We start from the raw sequence: 7,800 nt of genomic DNA on the forward strand, positions 1-7,800 counted from the left end.
TTTTCATACTATTCGCCATTTCCCGCGTTTGCGAGGTAGCGTTAAGAACAGAGGACTGGGCCTCAGAGGGAAAATCCCCACCTAGCCCCCCTCTCCGTTCCTTCCTTTGGAAAATAAAAAAAAAACGAGAGGGGAGGATTTCCAGCCACCTGCTCCCTCCCCTTCTAGTCGCCTTCTACGACACGCAGGGAATACGTGGGAAGTATTCTTTATGACATATCTCTGGTATTGGCGGTGGTGCAACACACCAATGGTTCCAGCCTGGAACGGGTGATCAGCACAAGCAAGTCCACCTACCATCATGATGTCATGCAAGAAGAACCATGTATATATATAGACGATGTGGTTCCCCAGTCAGGATCAGTAGACACCTTGATGTTCCCGTCTCCCAGCTCAGGGTCGTGGAGGTCTGTCTTTCTCTTGTTGATAATGAGAAGACCGAATGTAAGATCTGTCAGCTGGATTCTTTACACATTCCTACCACATAACACACACTTCACTGTGGAACAATTAGTGAAGTCAAAGATAATGCCTATCCATCATACCAGGATATGTGTAAGCAATATGGCTATAATAATGATCTGCTTCATGTGTTTGAAAAGTATCCCAACTTTGCCCATGGTAAATAGTTTACTTATATCCTGTTATATAATTCAACCATTGTTGTTCAGCCCTTATAAATAAGTCATTTATTATATAACTTGTTCAACAATCTATGCATCGTTCCCCAATCCCTGTAACTGGTTCACTTATTACGTGCAAAAATGACTCGATCCACTGAGGCCCAGTTCCTACACCTAGTGTGGACTCTGTATCCTTCTCATCTGCGCCACAGACCGCAGGATGGGTGGGGGGAGTCCACAATAATAAGTTCGTCTCTCTTGTGGCAAGGGAATGACAACCAGAATCATCACATCTAATCATCAGTCAACGTTTATATGATGAGCGAACCAACACTGCTTCATCATACGTAGCTCTGATCAAGATCTTTCGTGGGTTGGTCAGCGTAATTCGATGTTTTACAATAACATTACACCCATCAACCACCCGCCCCACCAGATGGCTACTTGCTCATGGTCCAGGGTACTTGGCGCCTCCCCGGAGACGGGTACCACTGAAATTCTAGTTGCCACCCACAACAAACCCACCACGCACCATACGACCCTCCACGTGACATCAACACTCACTCACTCACTCACTCATCGTGTGGTAACCAGCCAACCTAACCCTCGCAGCATGCCAGCCACCCACCCAGCCCATGACACTTACTCATGCACGACATAACTCCATGCACCACATGGTACCTACCAAACCAGCATATGGCACCCAGTCATGCTCAGTTACCTTTATACTTTTGCTGAGCCTTTAATCAAAGAGATTTTAAGGTTACTCGCAGACAGACCTGGGTTACAGGAAATATAACATCCTTCGAGCCATAACTTTCTGCTAATTCATCAGTCCTGACAATCATTCTCACATCTCACGCTCGTGTAAAACCTCACAATTATTCTCACACTTTTTCTTGCACTTCATCTATACGTTATAGTCACCCATCACACTGTGCTTGACCTCAATGCAAACGTCACACCTCCCCATACGCTATAGTAGGCCCTGATCGTAGACCACAGTACCCAGCCGCCAAGTACGGATCCCGACGGTGTCCTCCAGGACCCTCAGGCGAGAGGATGGCAGCAGCAGCAGCAGCAGAAACAGGGAGTAACAGCATCAGCGAAAGAAGCAACAGAAGCAGGCAGCAACAACAGTAGCAACAGAAGCAGAAGTAGGTAACAACAACGATAGATAGCAGCAACACCAGCAGCAGGTAGCAATAACAGTAGTTGGCAGCAGGAGCAACAGCAGCAGGCAGCAAGAAAGACAGCTGTAGGCAGTAGGAACACGACCCCCTGAGTACCAGTGTCTCTGACAGGTAGCAATAACAGTAGTTGGCAGCAGGAGCAACAGCAGCAGGCAGCAAGAAAGACAGCTGTAGGCAGTAGGAACACGACCCCCTGAGTACCAGTGTCTCTGACAGCCACGGTGCCTCCTCCCTCAGTGTCAGTTTTCTTCCCTCGCTGGTGATGGGCATCACGTCTCTACTGCCTGACCTTTTTTTTTTTTTCTATGTTGAAGGCTCGAGTCAAGGACAAAAGTCCACATCAAGGCTGAAATACGGAGAAGATTATGAAGCGGAAAAAGAAAAGACAAAGGAAAGTATTTACGAGTTTTTGACAAAGTGAAAGACCTGTCTTTTGAAATGTGCCAGGTCATAGGTGTTGGGAAAGACATGAGAAGGTAGAGAGTTCCAAAGCTTCGAGGTGTAGGGAAAGAAGCAGGTATCGTAACGGCTCATCCAAGAGTTGCCAATGGCCACACAGTAATCATGTGACGAAACAGCTTGCCGAGGATTGCGTGGTCTAGCTAGTGGTGGGGGGCACACAAGCAGCCAGCTCTCGGGTGCAAAAACCAAAGGTGTTCAGAGTCTGTGATCCCCAGCTGAGTCCCGGTTTGCTTTATATCGACGCAGTACTCGCGTCCCAAGGACCAGGGCTGGTGTGGTTGATATGTTGACCATAGGCACATGATCACCATACGTGGGTTCATCCTGTCTGATATGGATGTTGTGGTTAACTCTTGTCATTTCCAAAGGTTATATGTAGGGTTGTGAGTGCTGGGTGACCCATGTACAGTAGGGGGATGTCGGCCACAGATGGCGTGTGGCGGAGTATTTTGTTTCATTTTAAGTCTTGCCTGTGAGGGTTGCTGTAGAGCTGTCCAGGTCTGTGGGTCTGACGGTAAAGTCCCTGATCACGTAGGCTGCTGGAGGTATCCTTAGATTCTTGTGGTAATCTGGCGTTAGTAGCCTCCCTCGACGTGCAGGTGCGTAGGTAGGTGTCAGGTGGCACTACCCTTCTATCCCTGAGTGCTAGGTGGCACCACCCTTCTCCCTCAGCGTCAGGTGGCACCCGTCTCCCTGTGAGTCAGGTGGTGGCACCCTTCTCCCCCAGTGTAAGGTGGCGTCACCCTTCTCCTCTAAGTGTCAGGTGGCACCACCCTCCTCCTCCCTCGGTGTCAAGTGGCACTGGGGGGTCGAGGAGGTCGTGAGGGCCTGGGGGGAAAAAGAGAGAGGCAAATGGAAGTAGGGAGATGGTGTTAAGTAGAGTGCCACATGGGTACAAGCCAGCCCCAGGGGGAAAGTGAGGAGTGCCAGGGATTTAATGAGCTGATGGTGGTCGCTGTCGTCTATAATGAAAGCCAGCCTCCAGACGCCGCATTCACGCCGCTCATTAAGGAACATATCAAACACCTGGGCTGACAGTGGCTCCAGTGACGGCTTAGATAACGTGTTGCATATGTATCATTCTCCTGTGGCAGGGATTGTACTGGTCATTACAAGTCTTGGTGCTTCGCTGTCTTAAGTGTTTATCTTATCTGATTATACAGATAGCTATCTATCTATCTATCTATGTATATATCTACATATAATATGTGTGTGTGTGTGTGTGTGTGTGTGTGTGTGTGTGTCGGAGTCATGGAGACGTGAGCCGAGCATTCTACTCTAAGATGCCAGGATGGGGAAGGAGACACAGAGTGGTACAGGTGAAGATACAAAGAGAAGGAGACGCTGACCATTTGCAGTGAGACTCAGTGACCATGGGGGGAAGCCCGGCGATAGGGTCGTGCTTCACTGTAGCTGAGTATGTGTGTGAGGGAGAGGCTCTTAGGCATTTGATCAACAGATTGAAATACGAACAGAGTTAAAGATAATACGAGATAAGGAGAGTGGTAATCTGTTATCAGAGTTATTCTACTGACAGCTGCCACACACACACACACACACACACACACACACACACACACACACACACACACAGATCCCTCGACTGGTTTTAATTGTCAAATATGAAAAATATCATTGATAATGTTAATAATGTTCCGTGTTGAGCAAAGTTTTTGGACAAATACACAGCAAAGTTTACGTCAGAGATAGAAAAGTATTGCTTCACTATCAGATGTAAGATAAAACTATCCTTCATTGCTACACTGACTAAAAAAGTATATTTTTCACTGTTACCCTATGGAAAAAAAAAGCCTTCACTGCTCTTATGAAAAAAAAACGGTTCACTGCTACACTAACTCGATCAGTAGGTCTAGTTCACTGCTACACTAACTCGATAATCAGACCCTTTACTGTTCATTATACTTAGAAAAAAAACATCTTTCACCGTTATTGGGGAGGGTCACTGCAAACCTTAGTGAACACATGTGCTTTTCACTGTCACCCCGACTACAAAAGTCCCATTACCTTGTTTCACCCCCATAACACGGCACTATCTTACCCGGCCCCCCACTCAACCCACCACCTCGACGATCGCTCCCATCTGAGCTTGCCTGACGTATGTACAGTTTCCCTCTTCCTCCTCCTCCTCCTCCTCCTCCTCACCATCTCCCCAGGTCCACTACAAGCACTCAGCCTCCTGTATACAGATCAGGCATAAATGTTTATGGGAGTAGAGGCGGTGGTGGGAGGAGGACAGTGTGGTCAGCTGTTGCTAGCCTGGTGGTGTAGAACCTTCAAGGAAGATGATAAAACTTTTGGTAATGATAAATGTGTCTGTTTCTCGTGGCGTTACGTGGGACTCCACCTGCTTGTGGTTTAGGTGTGAGTGATATAGAGCGTGGTTGCGTCTTCGGGTTTAATCTCGCTTTAGATCTTTATACTGTAAAGGATTCCATCCTTTCCCTGCTACTGATTGTAGGGCAGACTTGAAGCTACAGGAACCACTAGAAAGGAAGTCCTGGGGTTGGCTAATGATAATGATGATAATGATAATAATTATGATAATAATGATTAAGTAACTACACATACAACTGAATATTTATATATATATATATATATATATATATATATATATATATATATATATATATATATATATATATATACATATATATATATATATATATATATATATATATATATATATATATATATACATATATATATATATATATATATATGTATATATATATATATATATATATATATATATATATATATATATATATATATATATATATATATATATATATATATGAAATGCAGCAATTCAAAGACCATTGTACTACATGTTTATACATACGTTAGTTCGTCGATACAGATGTCGAATCAAGCATTCTCACCATCATTATTCACATTCGTATAATGATATCGCCATGTCGTTATCATTAAAATTATGATCATTATCATTATTATTATTACCATAATTATTACTATTACCTTTCATATTTCAGCATTACGTAATTGTCTTCAAAGGGCCTGAAATTAAGAACATCTATAGTTAAATTAATGCGAAGTTTTCTTCACTTTTCTCGTAAGAAAAGAAAATCCAGTAGTAGGGCATTTATCTCCGGTTAATTGGTCGTTTCAGCGAGTCCTACACGATTCTCTCATGTTTATACAACCAGGTACCTGCGGGGGCACATGTCCACGTTACGTTATGCAAAGTTATTCCGCGCAATTCATTCCACAGCGAAGTGGTACATAGGCTGAATTACGTCTGACGTAGGAAGATGCACGCATCGTACGTGTGTTTTTAACGAACCGATATTTCACTTGGCTATGCATCGCTGCCTGTGATAGCGTGGGAGACAGCTGCTGTTGTGGGAGGGAAGTGGGGCTGAGGTGAGCTGTGGTCAGCTGCCGTGGGTCCGACACACTGGCAGTAGGAGGAGCAGCAGTAGGAGGAGGAGGGCGCGCCACCACCTCAGCTCCCACGCCCTAGCAATAGGTCACCTCCAGCGACCTGTAACTGCCAGACGACCTCATCCACAGGTCCTCCGACACTCGGTAGTCTGGCCACGTCGGCGGCTTGGCTGGCCAGGGTCGTAAGTCTCTCCGAACAGAGGGCGCCTTGGTTATGTACCCATGGGCGTAAGGGGGGTAGCCTTTCCGGAGGGGGTTTGCCATCCACCACCACCCGTCCCACGACTCACCACCGAGGCAAATCATAAGACTGTATGTGAAGCCACGACATCTTATTCATTCGCTGTGTATTCACCGTTCTATAATTACCTATTTGTACTATACGAGGAAGGGGTGTTTTACACTCGTGGAGGGTCCCAGTCTCTTGTAGCATCTTTACTATCATACAATTTTCAAATTTCTGAGTGTTCTCTGGTTGTACCATCTCCCCAGCAGGTTTATTCCATTCATCTGCTATCCTTATACTATAAGAACACTTCCTTACATACCTTATGTTAAGTTTGTTCTATAACTTTAAGTTATGGCTCAAGTTTGTTCTATAACTTCATGTTATGGCCTCCATTTGTTCTATCCTTTCGAAGAACTGTTCACTTGTCTACGTCAGGGATCTGGTTAAGAAGCCTTAAGGTTGTGATCAGACCATCCCTCAACCTTCTCTCTCCCAAAGTGTGCAAATCAAAGGCTCGAGCTTTTCCCTATATTTCTACTCATTCAATTCTGGTATTATCTTTTGTTGTCTTCCTCTGGACCTTCTCTATTAGCTTTTTGTGTTTCTTTAGGTATGGTGACCAAACCTGAGAAGCATATGCTAGTGTGTGTGTGTGTATGTGTGTGTGTGTGTGTGTGTGTGTGTGTGTGTGTGTGTGTGTCTGTGTGCAAGTTCGCCCCTCAAGTTACTCCTTTATGTTTAGAATATGTGACACACACACACACACACACACACACACACACACACACACACACACACACACACACCACAACGTAAAACTGAACAAGAAACAAGTTAGAAAAGGAGGGAAGAAATACTTTTATAGTATGAAAGCAGCAGATGAATAAAATGAAGTGAATGAAGAAACTGTGAATATGGAGTGCACATAAGTTTACAAAGTTGTTTGCTAGTCGACAAAGTACAAGAGACGGGGCACCTAAGAGTGTAGAACTCCCTCCTCGTACGTTACAAACAGGTAATCATATATGATCTAATTAATCATTCAACCCCAGAACCCCTGTCATGGGATTTCTACAGCTTCCAAGCTACACTCCAATTAGGATTAAGATACTAATAAACTCCTTGGAGCAAATCCCGTCGAAACTTTACACTTAATGGATACAGAAGAAGAGTTGTGGATGATGATGATGTGAGAATATGTGGGGAACTGAACGACAAGCTCAACAGGATTTTCACAGTGGAAGACACTACGGCCTCAACACTAATGATCTAGAATGGGGAGGAGGCTTAAAAAAAGCGGTGATTTACCTAGAAAAGACACGCATGGCGTAGTATAGTGTCTTGACCCATAAAAGGTACATGGTCCTGATATGTTACCATATATGCTGAAGAAGTGTGGTAGATGCACGAGACACACCTCTGAAAATAATGTTCGTGATGTTGAGAGGGTAAAAGGGATGTGCCAGGGGAATGGAAAACGACAAATGTCATATATATATATATATATATATATATATATATATATATATATATATATACACACACACACACATATAAGAAAGGAGACCGAGAGGTGGCGATGAACTGTATACCAGTCTCTCTTACGAGTGTATAGTATATAAGGTGCTGGAAAAGATTATCATAAAACACAGACCCAAAGTTCAAACGAGGTAGTCTGGCCTTAAGTATACTTAAGAAGAAAAAAGAGAGAGAGACAGGGAGGGACAGAGGCAGAAAGAGACAGGGAAAGAGAGAGAGACAAACACCAGGAAAGCTCCCCTATCTAACATCACAGGCCTTGTGGCGCAACGGATAACGCGTCTGACTACGGATCAGAAGATTCCAGGTTCGAATCCTGGCAAGGTCG

General features: G+C 44.4%; 1 non-coding gene across 1 annotated transcript; it reads left to right on the forward strand.

Annotated features, from left to right (window-relative positions):
• Positions 1-7,727: 7,727 nt before the first annotated feature.
• Positions 7,728-7,800, forward strand: TRNAR-ACG (transfer RNA arginine (anticodon ACG)). Its single transcript has one exon. It is a non-coding gene; the product is annotated as a tRNA-Arg (tRNA).

The sequence above is a fragment of the Panulirus ornatus genome, chromosome 10 (assembly GCF_036320965.1).
Source record: "Panulirus ornatus isolate Po-2019 chromosome 10, ASM3632096v1, whole genome shotgun sequence".
NCBI classification, from domain to species: Eukaryota; Metazoa; Arthropoda; class Malacostraca; order Decapoda; family Palinuridae; genus Panulirus; species Panulirus ornatus.